This window comes from Choloepus didactylus, chromosome 9 (assembly GCF_015220235.1).
Source record: "Choloepus didactylus isolate mChoDid1 chromosome 9, mChoDid1.pri, whole genome shotgun sequence".
Classification (NCBI taxonomy): domain Eukaryota; kingdom Metazoa; phylum Chordata; class Mammalia; order Pilosa; family Megalonychidae; genus Choloepus; species Choloepus didactylus.
The window spans coordinates 113,631,792-113,659,055 of NC_051315.1; the positions used below are offsets into that span (position 1 = coordinate 113,631,792).

The following is a 27,264-nucleotide window of genomic DNA, read 5'->3' on the forward strand; positions in this document are numbered from 1 at the left end:
ATTGTTAACTTGTAGTGTTGGCATAGCACGTTTGTTACTGTTTATGAAAGAATGTTGAAATACTGCTAACTGTAGTATATAGCTTGCAATAGGTATATATTTCTTCCCTATATGCTCCTCTATTATTAACTTCAAGTTGTATTGTCATATATTTGTTCTGGTTCATGGAAGAGTTTTCTAATATTTGTTCAGTTAATCATGGACATTGCCCACCATAGGATTCAGTTTTATACATCCCATCTTTTGACCTCCAACTTTCCTTCTGGTGACATATATGACTCTGAGCTTCCCCTTTCCACCTCATTCACACACCAGTCAGCACTGTTAGTTATTCTCACATCTTGCTACCGATACCCCTGTTCATTTCCAAATATTTAAGTTCATCCTAACTGAACATTCTGCTCATACTAAGCAACCACTCCCCATCTTAAGCCTCAACCTATATCATGGTACCTTATATTTCATGTCTATGAGTTTACATATTATAATCAGTTCTTATCAGTGAGACCCTGCAATATTTGTCCTAATGTGTCTGGCGTATTTCACTCAGTATATTGCCCTTGAGGTTTTGTCATCAACCCATTTTTTTTTTTTTAAGATGGTTTTGTTCACTCACCATACATTCCATCCTAAGTAAACAATTGATGGTTCTCTGTATAGTCACGTATTTATGTGTTTACCACCTTCACCACTATCTATATAAGGGCATCTACATTTCTTCCACAAGGCAGGAGGGAGAGTCAAAGAAGGTAGAGAGGCAAAAGAAAGAGGAAAAAAAAAATGACAGCTAGGAAGTAGCAAAAGGAAAAATAACCTTAAATCAAAGTAGAATAAAGAATCAGACAATACCACCAATGTCAAGTGTCTAACATGCCTCCCCTATCCCCCCCTCTTATCTGCATTCACCTTGGTATATCACCTTTGTTACATTAAAGGAAGCATAATACAATGATTCTATTAGTTACAGTCTCTAGTTTATGCTGATTGCATCCCTCCCCCAATGCCTCCCCATTTTTAACACCTTGCAAGGTTGACATTTGCTTGCTCTCCCTCGTAAAAGAACATATTTGTACATTTTATCACAATTGTTGAATACTCTAGATTTCACGAAGTTACACAGTCCCAGTCGTTATCTTTCCTCCTTTCTTGTGGTGTCTCACATGCTCCCCACCTTCCTCTCTCAACCATATTCATAGTTACCTTTGTTCAGTGTACTTACATTGTTGTGCTACCATCTCCCAAAATTGTGTTCCAAACCACGCACTCCTGTCTTCTATCACCCTGTAGTGCTCCCTTTAGTATTTCCTGTAGGACAGGTGTCTTGTTAACAAAGTCTGTCATTGTCTGTTTGTCAGAAAATATTTTGAGCTCTCCCTCATATTTGAAGGACAGCTTTGCTGGATACTGGATTCTTGGTTGGTGGTTTTTCTCTTTCAGTATCTTAAATATATCACACCACTTCCTTCTTGCCTCCATGGTTTCTGCTGAGAGATCCGCACATAGTCTTATTAAGCTTCCTTTGTATGTAATGGATCGCTTTTCTCTTACTGCTTTCAGGATTCTCTCTTTGTCTTTGACATTTGATAATCTGATTATTAAGTGTCTTGGCATAGGCCTATTCATATCTCTTCTGTTTGGAGTACGCTGTGCTTCTTGGATAGATTTTATGCTGTGTTCTCGGGTATTCCTCCCAATTCAGGTTGGTTTATGATGAGTGGATGGTCTCGTTTGTCCCCCCACAGTTATTCTGGATTATTTACCAGTTGTTTCTGGTTTTTTGTAGTTGTTCCAGGGGGACTACTTAGCTTCCACTCCTCTCTATGCCGCCATCTTGCCCGAGTCTCCTCTCTAAACTATTTGAATTGATTTAGCATTAGTTGTTTAAATTCCTGTATCTCAGCTGAAGTGTACATTTGTTCCTTTGACCAGGCAATAGCTTCATTTTTCTTAGTGTAGGTTGTAGTTTTCTGTTGTCTAGGCATCTGACCTCCTAAGCCACCCCAATCAGGTTTTCCCAGACAAGAACAGGCTCAGGTCATAGAAGGAGGAAATATTCAGTATATGGTTTCCCTGATGGTTTTTCTTAGAGGATTGATACACCTGTGCTTTTCTGCCCAGCAGGTGCACCTGTCAGCCTGTCACTGCATGTGTAAGAGGGTGTGGCCTGTGGCTCTCCTCCCCCAGGCTTTGGGGTCTGGTTCCAGAAAGGTGGACAGTAGAGCTGGGCCCCTCCCTTTCCTCTTGGGAAGCTATGCCCCCTCCCGAGAGGCCATCTGCATATCAATAAATTCCTTGTTTCTCTGACTCTGCTGATCAAAGTGTTTTGATTTTAAAATGGCTGAGGCTGTCTTTACTGCAAAGTGCTACAGCTGAAAATGGCTGAGGTTTTCTCCACAGAGAGAGAAAGGGACAGAAAAGCTCCCAGTTTCACCCATCAGCCAGAGATAGCACCCGATCCTCTGGGCTCCCTGTCCTGAGACAAATATGTCCCCGGACTCTCCCAAGGTCAGTTGTCACCAAAAGCCTCTGTCTGCTTGTTGAGGATTTGCTGTCTGTATTGAGCAGTTAACATTAAAACCCCACTTGGAGCTGGGCTGAGAGAGTACTGCCTGTGAGGGGCCGGTTCTCGGCTCTCGGCTCTCAGCGTGGGTCTGCAGTTTTACTTCCAGATTTTATGCTGCGATCTCAAGCATTCCTCCCAATTCAGGTTGGTGGATGGCGAACAGACAGTCATGTTTGTCTCCCCGCAGTTATTCCAGGTTATTTATTAGATTTTTGGTCATTTATGAATTGTTCCGGGGGGGACTAACAGTCTTCCACTCCTCTCTATGCTGCCATCTTAGCTCTTCCTCCATAGCAATATTTTAACCAATGTTTTCCTCATTATACTTTTACCCCATCTCACCCCAATCCAGACCTAAAGGGATTTCTGTTATAAAGCTTGCCTGCTTGTCTACTCCACTATCCACCATGATTGTATCTGTCCAGCTCTCACCCTCCTCCAGACATATCAGGGTTTTGTTTCCTAAAATTAATGTCACTGAGAACATATATTGAAGGGAGGTAAGAGAGGCAAATGCCTTAGGGGTTGAGAAAGGTGAATGAAAATCATAAGAGAAATCGTTATGGATTAAAGGATAGTGGCTTGAGTTTCTACACAGTGAGAAGCAGTATAGCCCCTCAGAGAGGTGGAACAGATCTACCTCCTACAGGAAAGGCTGCATGGTAATCCTAGGGTACCAGGGACCCCAGAACTGAACCCAGGGACTGAGACTTGTGGACACCAGTGTTCCAAGCTAATAGAGTCCCCCACGTCCAATCCTAGCAAAGCAGCTATGGAGACAATGTAATGCATTAAGAATTACCCATAGCTCCTGGTACCTTCATGTAATTCTGGGGTGGGAGAAAGGAACCCCTGTAATAATGAAATGGAATTCCCCATCAGGCCAGTCGAATGAGAGCTCGGTTTCAGATTAAATTGAATTCAAAGAAAATGAACAAATTTCATATATATTTGTTATATATATTGTGTAATTTGTTAGAATTTTTAATGCAATGGAGAAAATAAACCAGGGAAGGTTGACAATGGATAACATAGTTGGAAGAAGTTGTAATTTTGAATAAGTAGGCAGACAAGACCTCACCTAAAGGAAAACATTTGAACAAAGATTTGAAAGATGAGAGGGAGAGAGTCATGAGATATCCAGGAGAAAAGAGTATTCTAGACAGAGGGCACAACAAGGGAAAAGTCAGTGAGGTCTTGAGATAAGGGCAGGCCTGGTGTGATGTGAGCACAGCAAGTGGGAAGGAGAATTGTAGAGCGGCCCTTTCCAATATGACAGCTGCTGGCCACATGTGGCAACTGAGCACTTGAAATGTGGCTACTCTTAATTGAGATGTGTTGTAAGCATAAAATACATGTCAAATTTCAGAGACTCACTATGAAAAAAAAATGTGAAATATCTCCTACATAATTTTTAATTGATTATATGCTGAATGATGATACTTTGGTTATACTTGGTCAAGTAAAATAAATTATTAAAATGAATGTTATCTCTTCATTTTTGCTATTTTAAATGTGGCTACTAGAAAATTTTAAAGTTGCACATGTGGAGCCCACTATGGCTCATAATATATTTCTACTAGCAGTGCTGTTGAGAAGATGAGCTCCAAAGAGTGAGGCTCTGTAGGCCATTGTAAGGACATCTGCATAAGCTATGAGAGAGATCATTCTTTTATAATAGGATCACTCTGGCTGTTGTTTTATAGGCTATAGGAGGACACGGGTGGAAGCAAGGAGACTGGTTGATGAGCCAGGCTAGATGTGTCACCCATTTGGGTTGCATCAGAGATTGTGAGAAGTGGCCAGAAACCAGAGGATTTTCCCGTGGTATTGGATATATGATGCAATAGAAAGAGAGGAATTGAGAGTTACTCCCCAAGTTTCTGGCTGGAGTGTCTATAAAGATTCAGATGCAATTCGTTGAGATGGGAAAGGTGGGGAAGAGTAGGTTGGGCTGAAGCTCAAAAGTTTATCTTTTTATGTGTTAAATTTGTTATTGAAATAGAGGCTTAAGAAGACAGTTTGATACAATACTCTAGACTTCAGGGGAAAGTTCTTTGTGAGAGAAAAAATTTGCGGAGCCTTTAACATACAATGGACATTTAATTCCATGAGATTGGATGTCGTATCACCAAGGGAGTAAGTTGAAATAGAGAAGAGGTTGGAAGACTAAGCCTGGGGCTACTCAAGAATTCATGTGCAGAATTGCTACAGCTACACTGGTAAAATCTCCCTGGAACCCCCAACCATGGTGCTCATTGGAAGGAAGTATCATTATTAATTTTAAAAGTCCCATTTGTTCTGGGCTTGGTCGTTACAACAGAAAGAAAGTTATTCATTGTGAGAAATGTCAGATTTAAAGTGTATTTCCTCATATGCAGACAAAACTCATTTTTTAGATAGACAAATTGCACTGTAATTAACTCTTAGAGTTGCTATAATTTTAAAGAATAAATTGAAATGTCAGTGATCCCAATACTATAGTATACCATCTTGAGGGGTGGCCCTCAATTTCTCAGTAAAAATTTTAATTTTCTATCAGTAATTGTTTAATGCTACACAGTACTATGAAATGAGCACTTGCAAAATTCAAATTAAAAATCAGATGGCCTCAGAACTCTAAATCAGTGGGAATCACTTTGACATAGTCTCTGATACACATTATAATGACATTCCAGGCACTATTGACCTTGCCTTCTAGAGAATATGCTCCTTATCTGTCTACTTACTGCTGCATTTTGAATCATCGCTGGTGAGGTTTCTGAATCTCTTTCTCCCTTCTAACCTGATCTACGTGTCCATTTCTTAAAGCCGAAGATTCCACAAAGGGCTAGAAAACACAGGCTCAGTGACCAAAAGCAGAAACCTGGTATTCTACTGCAGAATACCCAGAATACCATGGAGAAAATTAGCTTCTTATTCTAGGAGAGGAAATTCATGCTTTTATTTGTTTCTACTTATCTAATTAGACAGGGGATAGCACGGGAAGGCTAGAATCCAAGTTTTGCTGCTGTTCTCCCTGGATTTGAATCGTAGCTCTTCCACTCAATATTCATGTGAATTTGGGAATTTTTTTTTTTTATCCTCTCTACCTTTCAGTTTTCTCGTTTGTACAATGGGGATAATAATAGTCTCTATCATAGTGTTGTTGACAGGATTAAACTCTATGAAATCTGTTAAACCCTTAGAGGAGTCTTCCTCTAAGCACTCTGTAAATTTATCTATGTTTCATTATGTTTATCTATCTTTGGCTAATCATGATTCCTACTTTGAAAGTGCTATCAGCAGGAAGCATGTATTGTTTTATTTTCCACAAAGAAACTTAATGTATACTCTGAGCCCCCATCCTGAAAGGCTCCCAGGAAATTCAAGCTAATTAATCTTGAAGTTTTCCTTATCCCCCATATTTTGTGAAGTGTTCCCATTGCTTGGACATCAAGGAGACTCCTTAAGCCATTGGTCATACATCCACATTGGTTACTACAAAGCCATCTGTTATTACAGCACTTATTTCCCCTTACCTCCCCAACTTCCATTTCTTTACTGCTATGTACCAAACTGTCATTCCCTCTAGGTGTTTGCCATGTCCTCCAGGCACAATAATAAACATAACTGACTAGCTCAAGATGGAGTAACAGAGAAATTTACCCTCCTGCTTGAAACAACCAAAAAACAAAACAACAAAAAACATAAAATACATGACACAATGTTTGCAAGACACTGGACATCAGGCAATGAGGTTTGGTGACAGGAGAGAGACAGGAACCAAACAGGGTGAGTCCTACAATTTCCCAAGCTTACTGCCTGGAGAGACGTTCCAGGCTGCAGTGCCGGGAGGAAGAACCCAGGGAGAGATTGGAAAACTCCTTGAGTTGAGAAAAGGGATCTGAGAGTCTGGAAACACCAAAGCAGGAAGAGTTTGCTGGACATAGTATCAGAGAGGAGATAGTTGCACAGAGAAAGAATTCCAGAGAACAGCAGATGGTTTCCCTCTAGTATTCAACTGAATACTGATAAACATATGAATGTGAGGAAAATACTCAAGGCTGGGAAAAGAACTATCTGAAAGGATTAGAGTTAACAGTCCTCAATGCTCACACAGAACCAGGAAGAGTGCCTGTTCCCATCAGGCATACTGAAAACATCAAATTCACAAGACTTTCAATAGAGTACTTAGGAAGGTCTTCCTTGCCTCAGTAGTGGAAATAATTGGTCCTATACTGAGTAATGCTCTGGTCCCATCCCACAAATCTTAAAGACAAGACTCAAAAGGATAAAACTGTTAACAAATAACTGCATCCTAGACCAAAGGTCCAGAATATTTATAAGGGTACAAAATTATCTAGCTCCAGCAAGATACAATTCACAGTATCTGACATCCAATAAAAAATTGCCAAGCATGCAAAGAAGCAGGAAAATCAATCAGTCAAAACCAACCCAGTATTGACACAAGTATTAGAATTAGCAGATTAGAGCATTAGAATAGTTATTATAACTGTGTCCCATGCATTCAAAATTTAAGTAGAACATGGAAAATATCAGAAAGACCAAAATAAAATTGCTATAGTTGAAAACTACAGCATCTGAGATGAAAAATGTACCGGATGATATCAATGGCAGATTAGATTTTGTAAATGAAAGATCAGTGAACTTGAAGACATAAAATAGAAACTATTCAAAATGAAATACAGAAAAAAAAAAATCTATAAAACTGAAAATATCAGATTACTGTGAGATGAGTTTCAATGGTCTAATATATGTTTACTTGGAGTGCCTGAAGGAGTGAGAAGGCAAAAAAACAAAGCAAACAAAAAACATTTAAACAAATTACTGCCAAATGTTTCCAAATTTAGCAAAAGCTATAAATTCAGTGATCTAAGAGGTGCAATGAAACCTAAGCACAAGAAACATGAATAAAGTTACACCAAGGCACATAATCAAATTGTTCAAAACCAATGACCGAGAGATAAATTTTGCAGGTAGCCAGGGAGAAAAAGACATTATGTACAGGGAACAAAAATAAAGAGATCAAATTTCTCATCAGAAACAATGAAAGTGAAAAGATAGTGGAGCAACAGCTTTCAAGTACTGAAAGAATAAAACATAAACTGCCAACATGGAATTCTACACTGAGTTAGAATGTCTTCAAAAACACAAATTTAAATGACAACTTTTTTCATATTTAAGAAAAGGAATTTTATCACCAGTAGATCTGCAGTACAAGAAATGTTAATGGAAGTCCTTTTAGCAGAAGGAAAATGATATCAGATAGAAATATGGAATGAAAAGCACCAAAAACTATAACTACATGGGAAAAATATGAGATAGGTTTCTTACTATTTAAATCTCTTTAAGGAGAATTAACTCTTTAAATAGAAATAATAACAATGTGATGTTGGGTTTATAGCATTTGTAAAAGTAAAATATATGACAAGAATAGCACAAGGGTCCAGAGAAAGAAATGGAAGTATACTATTTTAAGGTCCTTATATTACAGGTGACATGGTATAATATCACTTGAAGGTAGTCTGTAGTCTGTGATAAGTTAAAATATACAGTATCAACCCTAAAGTAGCCAGTAAGTTAAAGATCTATAGCTAGTAAGACCACAAAGGAGATAGAATCATAAAGAAAAGCATACTGTCAAATGTATGTTTGTGCTTTAAATTAATATAATAATATTGCACATTGGAATTCTGGAACGCTATTTCTTTGAAGAACATAATAAATAATTTTGAAGAAAGAATAGCAGAGCACTTGGGTAAACCGACAGTAATGCAAAATAGGGAAAGCTCGATTTTACACTGATTTCAGGATATATCAATCATCTTTGTACTGCAGATAACCTTAAAACAAGGAGCTTGTCTCAGGTATGTTACAGGAACTTAGTTGAAATTTCAACAGGAAGTACAAGACTTGAGTCAGGAAGTAACCCAGTACCTTCACTGCACAGGGCAGATTGAAAACTTAAGTGTTGAGAGCTGCTTTCCAACATGTGGCTCCCTGCATAGAAGCCCATAGAGCCTGCAGGAGGTTGGCTTACCAAAGGAGGTGTTACCTAAAACAGCATCAGTCCTAATAACTAGCCAATGCCTATTAAAATAAATAGAAAATTTTATTTTAAAAATGATACAATCCTAACAAAAAGTGGATTACATCTTCCTACAAATTGAGTTCAATTCTTGGATGATGTCACATAGATGGAATAATATTACTGAGAAAGCAAAATGGAAGGAGCATCAACTTAGAGCATTAACAGTGAGATTCCTCAGGTGTTATGTGGCAATTTACCTGCCCAGCAGAGAAAGCAGAGCTCCGTGATTACAGTGTATGTGTGGGGGGGTAGGTGGCAGGGGGGATTACAAGTGAGAAGTGAAACAGCCAGTATTTGAAGACTAGGGAAATGCAGGCCCAGGTTGTCCATTTATGAGCAATGTGAAGGTAGGCAAGTCACTCATTCTGGCTGGACTAAAGTTCCCTCCTTTATAGCATGGCAGGTAATAAATAGATCACTTGTGCATTTGTATGAGGCTGTATATTTTACAAAATATCTTGCATTTATTACTTCCTTTTGTGATTCAAAGATTTTTATAAAATATGACATAGTAGATTCTGAAATATTATCATTACTATAATAACCATTTTTTTAAAAAACTGTAGGCCACTGATGAAAATTCTCTTTTACTCATCATATATGCAAGCTGATGGTCCTAAGTCCTATTTAAGGGAGTGTGTTATCCTGCTTTGTGATTTACAAAAGTTTTTCATGGAAAGAGCATTTCTCCAAGTATTTATTGGCTACTCATGCCTCATAAAAGTATGATAGAGTTGATATTTGGTTGAAATCCTCCCATTTTCTTGTCTCTTCTTCTAATAATAATTTTATGAACTCCTTTAGAAAAAATGAAATTTATGATATTACAAACCACTGCTTTTTAGGCAGCTTTGGTGTGCAATATAATTTTTCAATGAAGGGCACATTAAGACACAAATAGTTTAATAATACTGATCATTAAATTTTGCTTTTTCCAACTTTAAATAGAAGTGCATTAAGGGGAGGATCAAACAATTGGGATCCAACTAGCTTTTCCCAAAATCATATATGTTTTCAGACATAAGAGGGACTTAGAGATCATACTTAAAGCTCAGATTGCTGACATTCTTTTTTAAGGGCAGAGCCAAGATTGGAACTAATTCTCTTAATATCTATAATGGTGTCTTTTCTGATACTTTTTTTCTTAATTTTTTTCTTAATCGTTGAATCTCCTATGTACTCCTATGTACTCTAAATGGGAAAACATAAATCCATAATCGGATAGATATTTTGAGAGAAATAAAGACTCAGGGTATGAGCTAATCATGTATACAGAAGTGTCAAGTACAGAGTGAAAGCAATTAACGGAATTCAAATGTATTCTTTAGTTATTTAAATCAGATAAATGAAAACGTAGGTCCTTACATGATATCATGAAGCCATTCTATTTTCTAAACTTGTTACAGCATCACCAAGGGGTATTCTATTCTCCGTCTTACTTTCTACTTTTCTTGGTTTAGCAATCCTTTTAAAGGAAAAAAAATCTTGCTAAAATTGAAGTGAATGAATTTAATGCAGCATAATCAGCTTCTAAATCTACTTAACTGGAGGCCCATCATGCATTTAGCACATTGAATGAATGGCACAAATGGGAAATGTATTATAATGAGGACTGGGTGAATTTTGTGAGACTAAAATTTCACTTTCCTGAAATGTTTTTAAGCTTCTGATTTTATAGTCAAGTATAGCTCAATTTGCATACTCCTTTATTTGCATTTGACCTAGACACCTGCATTACTTTTTGGAGAATTCTACTTTTATGGTGCTTTTGTACACTTCACTGCCACCCCACGATGAAAAAAATGCATTTTGCCTGCTGTGGATCTTTGAGGGGTGCACAGCATGATTATTTTTAACCTTTCACTTGTTTTCATTTAAGTTAGAGCATGTTGCTTACTTATATCACAAGAGTGTTTTGCTTTTCCTGGATTTACTCCCTCATCCAATTTTTAAAAACTAGCAGCAGTTTTAGAGACATGGGCATTTTCTGAAAATAAAATATGAATGATACATTACTGATATCATAATTGTTTGTGTTGAACATAAAGTTCTCCCCACTTTCACTGTTCTAATATCTAGAACACATGTTTTTCTGTCATCACTGCTCTTCAGGCATGAACATCGAAAACTCACAAATTGAACCCATCACCTTCCCACTTGACTTTGCAGCAAAATAGTGTATCATTTTAAATGCCTCCACTTGAATTACCCTTGAATCTTTTCTCTCCCACCCTACCACATCCAATCAATCACTAAGTTTGCTTGAATCTACCTTCTCAAGATATATTAGGTCTGTTACTTCTCCCTCCCTGTAGCCACTGCCTCAGTTCAGGCTCCCACCATCTCTCAACTGGAATATTTCAGCATCCCTGTTACTACCCTTCTGGCATCCAATTTTGCTTCTCTCCAATCTGGTAATTAAAATCTAACTATCACTTCCTACCATAGTTTCCTAGGGCTGCCGTAACAAAGTACCACAAACTGGGTTGCTTAAAGCAACTGAAATTTATTATCTCACAGTTCTGGAGTCTCGGAGTCCAAATTCAAGGGGTCAGCAGTGCCATGCTCCATCTCACACCTCTAGGGAGGGAACCCTTCCACGCCTTGTCTAGCTTGTGGTATTTCTAAACAATCCTTGGTGCTCCTTGGCTTGCAGATGCATCATTCATTCTCCACCCCCTACATCTTCACATGATTTTCTCCCTGTGTCTGTCTCTATGTATCCAAATTTCCCTTCTTATGAGGATACCAGTCACATTGGTGGTGGGTCCATGAGTGTGGGACTTAACCTTTGGCCTCATTTTAACTAATCACATCTCCAAAGACCCAATTCCTAAATACGGTCACATACGTGAGATCAGGGGTGAGGACTTGAACATGTCTTTTTGAGGAAAATGATTCACCCAAAACATAGCTCCTTGCTCAAAATAAATCAGTGCTTCCCAATTGCTTTTAAAATAAAAATATAAGCATCTTTCATGCCATACGTTGCATCTTTATAATCTGGGCTCTGGCTACCTCTTCAGCCTTATACTTTCCACACATTCCTCCTCCAATATTCCTCTCTTGCCATATGGAATGCCTCCTTACATCCCATTGCCTCAGGCTTACAAATACTTCTGAACTCACGCATGAACTGTGCCTAGGATTCCCACTTCCTGGCTGCACAACTGACAGCATATGTCAAGAAGATTAATGGGTTTCAAAATGTAGGTGCTAGGGTCTAGATTTCACTCCTTCTGCCTATTATCTGTCGGAACTTGGCCAAATTACTTGGCTTCTCCAGGTCTCGGTTTTCTCATCCTTAAAATGGTGATCATTTTACTATCTACTTCGTTGGATTTTTGTGAGGTTTATGTCTGAAAAGAGTGAATTATATTGTCTGGCCCATGGTGATCAAGCATTGATCACTATGATCAATGCTAAGAATTAGAACTAATAATGGCATTATCATGAAAGGAAATCAAAGTCATTAGAGACATCATGTTGCGTCCCATATAAACTGCCCAGAGGTGTACTTGATGGCTATGGCAAAAAAAAAAAAAAAAAAAAAAAAAAATGATGCTTTCTCTATTATGCCTTATAAAGTCATCTAATTTGTAAGTCAAATCTGTGTGATTATGTGTAACACAATTCATCTTTTACGGATGTCCATGGACAGGGCTGGGAAATTACAGTCACCAAGTAAACATCAACTGCAGAAATGACTTATTTGGTTAATAAAGCAGAACTTCTGAGGCTCACTGTCTAGGACTTTCTTTTGCAGGAGGAGTTGTTTGCAATTTCTGGTCCTGCAACAGAGGGTTTTGCAGGATCTTTAGTCCAGGCAACCCCTGCTGGTTCCATGCTCTGCCTTTTGTAGCTCTCATTAGCCTTTTCTTTTATTCTTCCTTTGCCTCTGGTTTCAGACCCAAGGGTCTGCCTGGAGGGTAGTGGGGGTGGCCAAGAGGAACCCCTGATTTTACAAGTTCCTTAAACTCTCCCTCTAGCATTTGCCCAAAGGGCTGAGCTGTTTCCTCCCTCTCCTTCTCTTTCTGACAACCTCGGAAGCCATGTAACATTTTCATTTTCTTTGTGGTCAGAGTTACCTCTGCTTTTGAAGTGACCCTTTCACCCCAACTCCCAGAACAGCCATCAGCACTTTCTTCTCTGTAGGCCATAGAGCAGTGGAAGGTCTCTGCTCCACTATTGTTTGCAATAAGTAATTATTCTCGTTCCCCAAAGTGGACGGCCAAGGGTAAATTGAGTAAGAGACTGCACAGGGTGATGCAAAGGTCTCTTCCTGCTCTAACATCCTATGATTCTAAGTTTGGAAGCATTTTATTTTAAAATCTGCTGTCAACCAAAATAATTCTTTAAAATAAAAATAAAGGGCATGCTCAGACTGCCTCTTGTTTATAGCAGTATAGCAGGCTGTTTGCCCTAATGAGAGGCAAGAATTTGAGATACTAGTTTTTCAGCGTGTCCCCTGGTATAGGGCAGCTGGCTTCCCAAGCTCTGTGTCCACCTGTCCCCAGAGCCAATTGCTACCTGGAAGCCCCAGCATCAAGGAGCAATCATGATTTCAAGCAGGGAGGGGTATTAAACTCTTTCCAAATGTCCTAGACAGTTTCCTAAAATCCTGGTGTCTTCCTAAGAAGATTTGGTGTATGTGCTTGGCTGAGGAGCCAAGGGGCAAAGCTACCATTTGTAGGATTATGACTGAACACCTTTAAGTCAGAATCCCACTCAGGTGGAATGATACACAGCTCTACGGGGCCTCGGTTAGCCTCAGATGGCCCGTCGCCTGCTGTCTATGAAGGAGTAGGGGTCTGGAGGGAAGGGAGAGAACTGAGTCCTCAACCAGAAGCTTCTACCAGAGCAGCTCTACATTTATCGTTCACTCTTTTAGCAAATGTTTACCAAGTCCCTCCATGTGCCAGTGTTATGTGCTAAATGTTGGTGATCCTGGAGATGACAAAGGCAAACAAAGTCTCTACTCTCTTGGGTAGGGGGTGGGAGTCGGGGTTTGGAGAATGCAGGCAGCAGATGAAGAATGGAAAGGAAACACAAAGCAAGATAATTCCAGCAAGTGGTAAATGTGATGAAGACTAAGAAATCATTTACAAATAGAGTAATTTGAGCAGTCACTTTAGATATGGTGCACTGCTGGGTGGGGGAGCTGGTGCTTGGCCAGGAAGATGGGGAAAGAACATTGCAGGTAGACCAGGTGGCCACTGTGAAGGGTCATTCCAGATGGAAGCTTGGACCAGAGGACCAAATCAGGACCAAAGGGAAGGTAAGAGTGTGGCAGAGGGAAGTTTGGGCTCCAGTTTGCACATAACTGACCCTGTAGATTACAATACAGAGTTTAAATGTCATTCTAACATATTGAGTTTCAGGTAAAATTTTATTTGAAAAAAGGAGATGTAGCAGAATGGGTCCAATCAGGTGACAGAAAGAACACAGTAGATTGAGCAGGGGAAGTTTAATATACAAAATTATTAACTGTGATAAAAGTGTAACTCCATGATATGAGGAAACTCTGCTTCATGCTCTAGGGCTAAGGAAGCGTTCCCAAGGAAGGACACACTTGGAACAGGTTGAACTGGTTGGCGAAGGTGTGGTTCATCCACTAGACAGCAGGTGTGGTTCATCCAGGTGGAACTGGTCTTGGAGTTGCTGGACAAATAACAGGCAACCTTCTGCAGTGCTGGTGGGGAGCTGCTGGTGTGCATGAGCAGTGGAGTGTGGACCCCAATGAGGGCAGAGGCTGTCAAAGCTGGGGTTGGGGAGGGTCTGGTGGGGGTCAGAAAGCTTGAGGTTGGAGTGACTGCTTGGCGCGACCTCCTGTGCCCCAGGCAGCTGCATGTGAACCATGTGTATGCCTCTTGGGGCTCTGGTTTCCATGCGGAGAGGGCTGTGGAAAGGTGATCCCCAGGCCAAGGGTGCAAGCTCACAGAGGGTCCACTTTGCTTTATGGACTCTGCAGGCTCTCACATCCACACCTCCTAGCCTTCCCACCAGCACCATAAATTGCAGGAAGCCTCTTCCTCCTGCAATGTTCCTCCAGCTCCCTTTATTGAGAAAGGTTAACATCATGCTTACTTTAACAGAGAAATGCTTAAAGGAATCCCATACTTGTCAAAGAGCATACATTGAAGAGCACATTTGGAGCTGAGAGGCAATAAATTGAGAGCTGACAGAGGGTTCCGGCAGCTAAAAGTAAAACAAAATAAAAACCTATGCAATAGAATGAAGTTAACTTTGCTAAGGATCCTGCTGAAATCTTGGCCTTCGATTTAGATATCTGAGCTTATCAACTGTCCTCCCCACCCCTTGTATCTTGCTGTCCTCCTTGGATTTCTATGGCGCTCCCTGCGCCCAAGTATCTATTTTCATCATCTTTCTAGTCCCCTAATCTTTGGACTGGTGTCCTTCTTGTTGTTTTTGTGTTTCTCCCATGGAGCCTCCCCTGACCTGCAGCTCAGCATCTGGGGATTTCAGATGCTGATGGGATTCACAGAGCTTGACTCTGCTGCCAGCCTGAGTTCCTGAGCACTACTGCCCAGGATTCTCCTGCACATTCCACCATTGCAACAGGGACTATCTTCTCAGCAGTGCCTACCCCACTGCAGAGTAATAAGCAGGAAAACAATTTAAAATCCAAAATATAAAATATTTAGCACAATGCCTGGCACATAGCAAGCCCTCAAGTCCTGTTAGTTTCCTTCCATCCCGAGGGACAGCTCCTGATCCTGCTCTGAGTGTCTCCTACCTGGTCCCTTCCTTTGTAAATTACATAGACCATGGCCAATGTTTCAAAAATAAGTGTAACAATAACAACAGAAATGACAATGGCTGCTGTTTACTGTGCCCTTGTTATTTGGCAAAATTAAAACAGCCTTTTATGGAAATTCTTCACCATCTTTTAGTAAATGAGAAAATTGTAGCTCAGATAAGTTAAGTAACTTGTCCAAGTTCACCCAGCTACTAAAAGATGGAGCTGGGACTCTAGGCCATGTGTCGCAGAGGATTCCATTGATGCTCTTAATTAGAGTTGTCTCCTAAAATAATATCAAGAGCCGATTAGCAATCCTGGCTCTGAGCAAGTGCTTAGGTCTCATATTTGGGCATTTCCTGGGAAAGGCCTAAACCCTAGTGCTTCAAAATGTTATTTGGGGATAATCATACTTATCATTTCCTCAACACAATATAATAAAGACTAATTAGTGGACATGAGTAAAGCACTTTGAAGGGGAGTGATTTAGGCATAATCACAAGCTTTACCTCTCATTGATCTTTAGCATCCTTTTTATTTAGCATTGATCCATTGTTATTGACCAGCTTGATGGTCATTAATCAGGCACCTTGGGTTTTACCATTTCCAAATACATTTTTGCAAATTAGTGGAATAAGTTATTTTTGCCATTATGCATGTACACTTCCAACTGTCATTTTAACTGAGAATTTAAAAGGTTGAATTAATTCAACCTGCAATGACACCTTTTTTCATACTTTTATTATAGCCATTACTACATGGTATCATAATTTATTGCACATGTGTCATCAAACTCTTTAGAGCAAAGATTATAATTTCTTAGTGATAACTGAATGAAATGGTATCCACTGACTGTCAAACATGATGTCTAGGATCTACATGAGCTAAATATTAATTAAATATAAGAGATTGTGCATGACAGTTCAATTTACTCTGAGTGGCCTCTGTTGATATTTGGTTTTCAGGCAGACACTTACAGGCCATTAGTAAGCAATCTTGTAGTTTGAGGGGGTTAAGTCATTCCAATTTCTTTTATCTTTCCACACATTGTGTACTGTACTAGTTCAATAGTTAACATGGTTCTCTTTGCAACCCCCCTGATTCTCAAAATCCCTCTTTCATTGCTAGATCCTCTATAGCCACAGCATAAGAGAACAGTTCTAATTTGTTGTGTCTTTTCTTTCAAGAGGGAAGAAGTGATGCTAGGGAGCTAAAACTCATGTGCATATCAGTTCCAGGTACATACCTGTACACAGCAATTATGTGAGAAAGTTATCACACAGCCTGGCAAGTGAAGAAACCGAGACTCACAAAATTTGAGTCCCTTAAAAAAAGTCACTCAGCTCATAAATAGCAGATCCTGGATTTGAAGCCAGGTTTTGAATGGCTCCAACACCTGTGGCTTTCAGCCCTGGCATCCTGCTTCCAAGGTTAGTAATCAATCATCCCTTCCCCATTTCTCATCAGAGTAAATGTTCTAGCAAATATTTAATTGACATAACAATATTGGGATTCTTTGAGTAATGCTAGCATTTAATTGCATTTTATTTTCCAGCTTTGCCGTCAGTCAAAATAGAGCAAGTGAGGGGCTGCTGTATTGGGGCTGGGGGTAGGGGCTCCTACTGGGCAGTAGGGACTGGGCAAAACTGAAGAACGTTATTAGGAAGCACAAGCTGAATGGAAAGCGGGAGGTCAGCATCTCTATGTGTTCAGGGAAGATGATAAGAAATAACTGGGTCAGTCCCAGAAAACTTCATGGAGGAGACAGGACTTAAGTCAAGCTTTAAAGAAACTGTGGTAGATTGAATTATGTACCCTAATTTAGACATGTTCTTAATCTTAATCTGCATTCCTAGGGGTGTTTACCTATTGTAAAGATGTTATTTTTAGTTAAGGTATGGCCTAACTGATTGAGGGTGGGTTTTAATCCATATCATTGGAGGTCTTAAAAAGAGAAGAAACTGGAAGCCAGACATGAGGGAAGGCCAGAAGTAGAAGCTAGGAGTCAAGGAGAAGCCAAAAGTCACTGGAAACTAGAAGAGCAGCAAAAAGGAGAGGATATCACCATGTGTCTGTGGGCAGAGAGACAAGCCAAGGAATCCCAAGGATTGCTGACAGCACCAGAATACTACAGACTTTGGGAAGAAAGCAATCCTTGCCAATGTCTTCATTTTGAACTTCTTCTAGCCTCAAATCTATTAGCCAATAAAATCCTGTTGTTAAGCCATAACCAGCGTGCAGTTCTGACAGAGCAAGACAGAGAGTGACGTGTGTTCCTCCTTCTTATACATTGGACTGCACCTGGGAACCGACTTTGCAGTGAATATCGTTGTACTGGAGAAGCCACATATTTGCAACCACATCAGAGGGGAGGATATGTGAATCCCTGTAAAGACAATCACCCTGTCCTGTTCCTGGAAGCCTGTGGTCCTCTGAAAGATGCATGCTCATCTTTCTCCGTCCCCTTCTCACCTGCACTGCCTTCTCCCCGTCACTCCACCATCCCTTCTTGAATACAATTCCAAAAGCAATATGCAATGGAAACTCTTCAGTACAAGCAAGCCCTGCTGCAATGAATTTTCAGCAGGTGTGGAAAGTTGGGGTGCAGATGTGACCCTCTTCCTGTGACTATCTATCCTTGGCCCTCTGGCAAGCGGCAAGAGCAGATGAAAGGAGAAGGCAGCAGGGATGTGGCTGAGGTGAAGTCTGAATTGAGAATGCTCCTCTGTAGTTGGTGATTCACCTCTCTAGGATGCTATCAGCACTAGATAGGATGAGGTGAAATACTGGAGTGTCAGCACGAAGAATCTGTCTCCAGATCAGTAAATGCAAAATGAAGCTGAACCCCAGAACATGCAATCCATAGAGCTCTGAAAACCCAGGAGCCTGATCCCATGGTCCATCAGTTGAAGGACTGAATGACAACGAGTTGCTGAAGATCGCACGTTCAGGGGTAGGGCCAAGACTTGAATCCGTCAGCTGACTCCCACTCTGATGCTGTTTCCCCAACCTCTCAGCATTAACTGGGATTTCATATCATTCTTAGGTCTCCTCTTGATACATAGCCTCTGAGCACACATCTTCCCAGAAAAGCCCAGAAAGGGCATGGTCAGCTTTCTTCATTAAGATTTTCAAACTGAGTGACAGCAATAGAGAGAAAGAGAGAAGATATACGTTTTTTTTCTTCCAAGTAGATGAGCTCCAGGGAGAGAGTTTCCGTAGCAGCAGAAACTCCCAACTTGGCCTTGCAGCACTTCACTGGAGAAGGGTTCAGCAGCTTCAGCAAATCATTCCCCTGCATTGTCCTGCCCCTCCTCAGCCAGCTCTGCTTCCCTGGCACCCTCTTTCTCCTTATGCTGATCCTATTTCTTTAGGTCTGTAAATATGGCTAAATAAGCATCAGCTTGCATCGTTTCAATGGGAGAATTTCTTTCTCTTCTTGCTTTGATCTCATAAAACTTGTCCAACTTTGTTGCAGCTTATAGGATATGGATCTTTTTTTAAAATGTGTATCTGTAATACTGCAGCAAATAATCAACTGATATCAATACCTCCCACATCCATATAAGTATGTCAAAAAGTATGTGAAATCTTTCTCCTCTTTAGGTTTAAAAAGTATATATTTTATCATCTACCCTCAGAGTTACAAAATCATAAGAGGTTCTAGGAACACAGCCCCCCAAAAGAAAGGAATCAAAATTGGGTAAAGGAGGAGAGGGCAGATGGAGAAATCTTGGCTACCTATTTCCAAAATGACCTCCAGGGAGTTGACATTATTATGGCATCTCTTTATGCTCCTACACAAGGAAATGTAAACATGAGGAGGGCTGATATAATCTGTAACTCCTTCTAATTTGCATCAACTTAAATTGGCCCAAGGGATACCCTTACCATCTTTGGCCCTAAGAAGACAATATAAACTGGGCATGAATTACAATTATTTGGAATGCAGATTTACTTTAAACCACCACCAAGTGGATTAAATAGCATAGATATGGTATTTCTTTCCTTTTTTCTATTGTCTGTGACTTGAACTGTTGCAAGTTTACTCCCTCCAGCTCCATAATCGCCCAGCAGATTGTTAAAGGGTGTTTTGGATTGCTGCAGATGGTGCCACCTACACCCAGTTCCTCAATCCTTGTTTACTCTGCCAGTGGCCTTGGTCATGATCTTCTAAAAGCACAATTAGGGGAGGAGAGGCAACCACAGGGCCTTTCTGTTCACAGTTCACTCACAGATCAGCAGCCAATGTTAAATTGTCATGGATACAATGATATGAGGAGGCAGGCAACTGGTTATGCCATCCTCATTTCCAAACTAATTCTCAGAGTGTATTGGAAAGAATGAAGATATCAGCCTGTATAACTGGCAAAAATGTATTAAAAGGATCACAAAAACCCTCTTTATCAAATATTCAGGGCTGCAATACTTATTGGAGTACAGGTTAGTTTAATATAAGAGAAAAAAAATTTGCTGCAATAGTGCCAATGTCTAATTCAGTTGAAATGTCTAAACGTAGATGTTAGGTTTCTAGGTAACTGTTATCACCATGTGTGCTATGGATGGATTGTTAGACCTTGCATAACTTTTTCTTTACCTCTTATATAATACGTAAATCTCAAAATATTCTTTGAGACCCAATGGTGCCCTGTTTGGAAGTCCTTTAAATATAATGAAGAGTTATTCAAAGACTCTTCATAATACTAGTGATCATAGTTCTCTCTTCCTTCCTTCCTTTCCTTTTTGTCCAAGTGTTTGATATCTTAGGTAAAAAGAAATGTTTGACTGTTAGATATCAAGTATAACTAAAACGTTTGTCTATGTCAAACTGTAGGTTGCTACTCTTTGCATGTCTACACTAGTGATGTGGAAATTTTATGCAATTGCTCAGATGGTTCAGTCTCTGCCTGAAATTTCCAGATGATTGGGGCAAATACATGGTCAATATGGCATAATTACTGCATAATTATGAATGCTTTGATGCATCATTTCATTATGAGAATATAATCCTGGCATATGTTTCCACAAAAATCTCTCTTAGGTGGTTCTAAAATTATTGAGAGATAGTGAGATTGAGAAAGGGAGAGAGAGAGAAGCACCCAGAAATACATTGTAAAAAAACAATTAAAAAAAATGAAAAAGTGTGTTGGCACTTTTTGTTCTTCCCTGGATACCACCAAGAGAATGACAGTGATTTGCCTCAGTGTTTGATTGATGTTATCACCAGCAACATACTGCCTGTGAAGGTTTTGCTCTTGACAAAGAGAAACCCTTGGAAACCCATCCACCACCCAGAATTTAGTCTCTCTTGGAAACTAAAGTGGCAAAAACAAAGCACAGAAGAGGATTTCATAAAGAGGACAAAGCAGCTGATTAAGGTTGAAATATTTTGGATGGAGATATTAAATACTCTGTTTAATATTTAATAATTTTGAAGTTAAATATTTAAGGATTGCTTAACAATAATTAATAAATATCTAAGAGAAAGTGTGTTTATTAAAATCACCTTTGAAAGATGTATTAAGATTATTGCTATGATATGGGGAAATTTAGGTTCTTTTTTAAACTGCATAGTACAAATCCTAAAGCAGTTCTGGCATTTGAGGTTGACAAATCATTAAAGATTAGGCCAAAATTTGTCCCATCAAGCAAAATGTCTGTGACATTTTAGCATATGATCATGCAGCTGGCCAAATTTGAATTTTTTTTTCATTTTGTCTTTGTGTTTTACAAAATGCTTCAAGAAACTTTGTCCAAGTTTTTTTTTTTTAAGTAGTGTTTATTTGAAGAAAAGGAAGGTTTAAAGAGAATAAATGAACCAATGCCAGATCAATTTTAATGGTAAAAGAGAAAAAAGGAAAATGGGCTATACTTTCCTCAAACATTAGTATGTGTATACATGTGTGTGTGTGTGTGTGTGTGTGTGTGATATTATTTTTATATATATCTTTTCTGCCCATGGAGAGTTAAAGAAATGACAATGGCAATTGTAGGTCATGATAAGAAGGTCAATTGCTTGTCTAGACACTATCTTTGATAACAATAAGCATTTTCAGACAGCCAGGAGAAAGCATATCCTTTTCAAAAAGGTAACTGAATAGGGTGATAGGTTCTTATATTACCAATAATTGGCCCTAGAATTAAAAATGGATTTTTTTTTCTTTCCTAAGTGGCTCACCCATCAAACTGGATACCACCTGCTCTTCCATAAGGAGGGAAGGAGAATAATTCTAGTATTAATCAAAGTAATGCATTGTCAGGAGCCATAGGAATACATTTCATATTCATTATAATGTTAGAGACTATAGGAATGTTTATAATGATCTCTTTTAATAGATTCTATGCATCTCTATGGATTAAACAATATTCACACCCCTTTTTTTTCTTTAATATTCTCCTTTCATTCTTGGTTATTATGATTTCTTCTGGGATTTCCATTTATTTGTTTGTTTCTCCCTATATTTTGTCGTCAAATGTGTATATCATACATAACAAAAAAACAGTAAGCATTCTGTCCTTTGTCAGTTTCTCCCTATTGTAATCTTGAGCTATGCTAGTCGTGTGAGAAGAATTCAGCGCTCAAAGCATGCTGCAGCTAGCTGAATTTAAACTTTGTCGGATTACAATGCAAAAATATCATGAAAAAGAGTGTGTTTCATCTTGTCTTTTGATGAGCACAGCACAAAATAGAAAATGTTCCCTTTTAGCTCTGACTGCCAAATTTCTAAACTGGCGCCCTAATTACAGCCTTGCAACGTGAAGGCTTTGAAGGCTTGTCCATTTGCACATCAGTGAAGATCAAATCCTGCTGCACACAGAAGGGATGGTACTGTCCCAGGAATGGGGAGAGTGGGTAAATGACCCTTTTCTAATAATTTTTTTTTCTCAACATGTTATTATGAAAATTTTCAAACATACAACAAATTGAATTTTACAGTGAGTACCATGCACCCACCATCTAGATTCTATCACTAAAATTTTACTACACTTGCTTTATCACATGTTTTTCTACCTCTTCATCTCTCTATCTGTACATCAATTTATCTAATTTTTGGATGCATTTCAGAGTGAACTGCAGCACTGTTCCCCCTAAATACTTCAGCCTGCTGTAATGGTTTTGATGAAGAAAATGGATGCATTTCTCCCAACCAACTCTGAAAGAGCAATTTCAGAGAGGCAAATAATGGTACAAGAAATTATTTTCCAGGAACAAAGATAAGAAGAAAAAATAAGTTTGGTGACTCCACATAGGGTCATTTTATAGCACACTGTTCTAGTCCTGCTGGAATTTAAATTTATATGTCTTTTTTTTTTGCTTTGAGTAGCAAGAGAGAATTGCTCAGCATCAGACTGATATGATATTCTTTAGGATCAGCAACACATTGGAATTAACTTGATACCAAGTGATGCTTAAAATATGAGAATTGTTAGTGGATTTTTTTGCTACCCCTCTAAGCACATGGAGGAAAATGGGTTCCTTTTTGTTGTTGAAATTAAATAGTACAGTGGAGATGGGCCTAGGTGAGGTAAAGATCATCCTTCCATTAGTCCATTGCTTTGCTGCAATGTTGAGCACTAAAAAAGTAAAAAAGTAATTAAGACACTCACTCATCTCTCTACATTGTCATGTTGCTCTTTGACTGTGGATGACTTAACCTTAGTTGATAGAAGATGGCTGAGTTGGTTACATAGGGATATAAAAGGGACTGGAAAAAGAGTTCTGAACAGAAGATGCTAGAATAAGCCTATAAACAGGATTTCCTAAGTTGAAAACAAAGATAAATTATGTAGGTCAATCTTCAATCTGTCATAACATATGTGAATTAGAGATGATTTAACTTTAGGATGTTTCATGGTTCAATGATTCAGGAATTGATCCCATGGAGCAGGACTGTGAATACTGTAGAATGATTGCACTCAGCAACCTGTGTGGCAAAGAGAAGTAGACATGTGCTACTGCCTGGGGCCAGAGGATGATGGGAAGGTGGAAAACAACCATGGAAACATAAGAGAGGGTGACCAAGACCCCGGTCAAAGGTGAGTGAAATGAGGAAGAGTTGAAGTCCCGTAAGAGCAGACAAAAATAAAGAACGTTTCAGAGGGCTGTAAACAAAAGAGAACTGATTGTGGTGGTTGAAGTTGGGGAGGGGAAAATGACTGCTGAGTAGTAAAGGTGATAGAAAGAAAGGATGAGAAGTGTACACTCCTTACTCATGAACACATCATGGGATTTGGCCTACATGATATTCCAGAAAGGGGTCCCCTTTTCTTTTCTTTTGTCCAGGAATTTCTACACATACATACATAATCAGTTCTAGCACACATCTCATCCTCCAGAATACATGCCTTAGTTCCCGCATCAATATAGATCTTGTACCTGATGATATACCATATCCCACCACAGAAGCTCACACAGAAGGGCATCTAGAGAGAAGGAAAGGGCAGTGGTTATCAAGATTATGGGTTATTTTGGTGAAATAGTGAAACATCCCAAAATGAGAGATCTGGAGGAATGTCAGTCTTCTAATCTTATAGAAAGTTTAAGTGATTCACCTAAGTTTCCACAGCAAGTTAGTTGCAAGCATTGGACTGTCACTTGGCTTACATTCCAAAATTATTCAGGAGAAATGAAAGAGAGAGAGGGGTGGGGAGAGAGACAGAGAAAGGCAGAGAGATGGAGAAGTAGGGCATGTGGAGGCGGAGAGAAGGAGAGAGAGAGAGAGAGAGAGAGAAGAAAGTAGGGGTAAAATTCCCCCCCACCAAAAGTTTTTTTTTCCTTTCATATCATTTTAAATATAAATTATTTTTAAATCTATGTATACCCTTTTTGGCAAATATTCCTTTTATGGGCAAACTATATTATATATAATGCACTCTCCTTTACTTATCTTGTAATTAGAAGTAAATAGATGTCATTGGTTCACTAACATTTTCATTAAAAAGAAAAAAAATCCCGAGATTTCATAATGTCCATAAATCATAATATCATATCTTTATCCTGCCTCACCTTGTTTCAGTGTAAAACATTCTTCCATTCTCATGCCTAAAATTGTTCTCAGCTCTCTTTGGCTATAACTTGTTAATGGCAATTTGTAGAGTGGTACTAGATGAATACACTCAGTGCATTCTTCCTTTACTTTTTCTCATCTAAATTTTATATGAAAATTTTAATAAGGAAAAATTCAAGGGTTAGGGAATTAACTAATTTAGCTATTTTTTCTCAAAATTTCTGTGGGAGTGAAAAAAGACTGTCACTTGAAATCTTCTGACAGATCCCAAGAGATCACTGACATAATAGCTCTGCTTTGCCACCAAAGACCCCCTCACTTGTCTCCCTCCATCTTCCACTTTCATTTGATGCAAATTAACTCTTTGCTCTCCAAATATTTTCCATATTGTCAAGAAGAAATGGTTTTTAATTTATTATGTGAGAATACTTTTTCCTCCTCGTTCTTTATTATTTCTGCAACAAAAGTCAATGATAATCTACTTTATAGCCACTTTTGCTGAATCCCATCTATTTTCTACTTTATAATGCAAGAAATTTGAATTTTAGCAATGGCAGAGTTTAGAATAGGTACAATCAATAAACAGTGAATATCGCCCCCAGAGATTTGAGAGCAAAAATATTTCCTACATTATGCATGCTAAAAAAGAAAAGAGGCTCCTTTGAATATCCAGAGAAGGGAATTAATGGGATAAATTAGATTTAGAAGTTTTCGATTAGGCTTTTGCCAAAAGAAGGTCATATAAATATACTCATTATTTTCACATCAAATATGAGATTTTCCATATCTAGGTTAGCAAGAGTTATAGCATTGTGCAAAAGGTGAACAGACCAGATGGCTAATTATAGGGTATGATTTTTAGAAATAATAAGTGATTGGAAAATTGATATTTTTCTCTTTGCATTGTGTTTTCCATAGTTTTTATATTATGTATTCATCCATCCATTTATCCTTCCATCCATTCATTCTGCTACTATATAATACATATGAGGCATGTGCTTAGGTTGTAAAGAAGAATGAGACAAAGTCCCTCCCCTGAGTGAGTTCACAGTGCAATAAAATGTCCTGCCTCTCAACTTGGGTTTCACCCCGGGGTTCATGCAGGGGGGTCCCCAAAACCAGAGGATAAACATGGTACCTCTTTCTGGGGCTTCAATTTCACTCTAAGGCAAAGATATTGGGAAAAATAATTATAAGTTATTTAAACATCATTTATAGATAAAGATGGAAATTTTTTATGGAATAAAGGAAAAATCTGCATATATTTGAAACAATTTAAGAGAAAAGAAGGCACCTGACTGACACCCCATGAATCTAGAGAAGAAATGGCAGTTTGGGTGGAAGCCCCAGAAGGAAGAGAGCTCCGCCAGTACGTGGGGAAGGCTCTGGCAGGACACTGCCCAAGCAGGTGGAGGGAGCCTGTGAAGGGCCTCAGCTGCTGAGCTGATGAATTTGGACTTTATCCCAGAAACTCCAGGAAGCCACCAAGAGTGAACCAACACAATGAAACTCCTGGAATGGTTTCGCCCTTCTTGCTAAGCTGCGTTAGGCATTGTCTGACATTTGCTGAGGCAGCGTAATAAACTGGATTTTGTGCTACAGACTGTGAGTCAGAAAACCTCCCTCCTGCTTCCACTAACCACTAACCATAGGCATGAACTCTTGCAAGTACGTTGGCTTTTCTGAGACTCAGCCCCCAAATCTACCAAAAGGGAGAAAACCATCTGCCCTTCTACCCCCACATGGTCATTTATGCACCTCAAGGGAGAACATGCCCAAGAAAGTCCAGGGTACACAGTGAAGTAGTGAGCAAATACACAGAATACTTATTAACATGAGTCACCCTGACTGTGGAGTAAAAACACTTAAATATTCTCACATTTTTTTTGTATAAGTGAGTCTCCAAATCCTGATTTTTTTTTTTTTTTAATTGCCATGGCATGCCCTTAGTCAGGGGATTAAGAGTTCATGTCCCTTCAAAGATGTTTCTCTCAATTTTTACAGCACCCACAGCATACCCTGCAGTGCAATAATTCAGCAAGGCTCAATAAATGTTTTTGTATGACTCCATTCCTATAGCCAGCTGCCTTCCATCTAGACCTGTTTATCTCCTGCTCAAACAAGTATAACTCCCTCCTCTCCTTCCTTCTAGTTTCTTAACTCCATGTCTGAATATCTTATCTTGTTGGCCCTTTGATCTTGGGCCCACACTTTGGACTTGAGACCATGTTCCTGTTTTCCTGAGCATAAGGGCTGTGATGCCCAGGTGTTTCTGCAAAGCCATTCATCTGCAGGGTTCTAATCACTGTTCTCCTTGTAATCGTACCCATTTCCTGCTCTCTTAACAGAAAATTTTAACCAATGTTTCCTTAATTTTATCATTATGTATTCATTCGTTTATTCATACAGCAAGCATTAAATGTGTCTATACATTGTACAGCACTAGACTTTGGGAAAACAGCAGTGATATTAATGAAGCTCTCAAAGGAGCTCTTCATCTGGTGGGATAAAGAAACATTTAGGAAGTTAATTGTAAAGCAATGCATGAGGGCTGCAATGAAGTTATGAACAAAGAATTGGGATTCAGAGCAAGCACCAGCTAAGTGCCTGGGACGATCTGAGCAGGCTTCACAGCAGAGGAACATTAAACACAGAAGAGTGATAATTCATTTGTTGGTCATTTGTAGTGCAGGTTGTTCCCAAAATGGTTTCTGATGGATCTCAAAAATACAGGCAATCCAGGCAATCCGTATAAAAGGAAGTGTGGAAGTCAGGATATTGAGAAAATAGGAGGAAAAGAAAAATGAAGATGGGGTGAGATTACAGTGAGAACGTAAGA

The 27,264-nt window shown here is 39.1% G+C and overlaps 1 long non-coding RNA gene across 4 annotated transcripts in view; it reads left to right on the forward strand.

Annotated features, from left to right (window-relative positions):
- Nucleotides 1-27,264, forward strand: part of LOC119544868 — a 186,713-nt gene that overhangs the window by 118,928 nt on the left and 40,521 nt on the right. For all 4 annotated transcript variants that reach the window (XR_005218945.1, XR_005218947.1, XR_005218948.1 and 1 more), the window contains exon 4: nt 23,287-23,454. This is a non-coding gene — a long non-coding RNA (uncharacterized LOC119544868). The remainder of the gene's footprint in view (nt 1-23,286; nt 23,455-27,264) is intronic.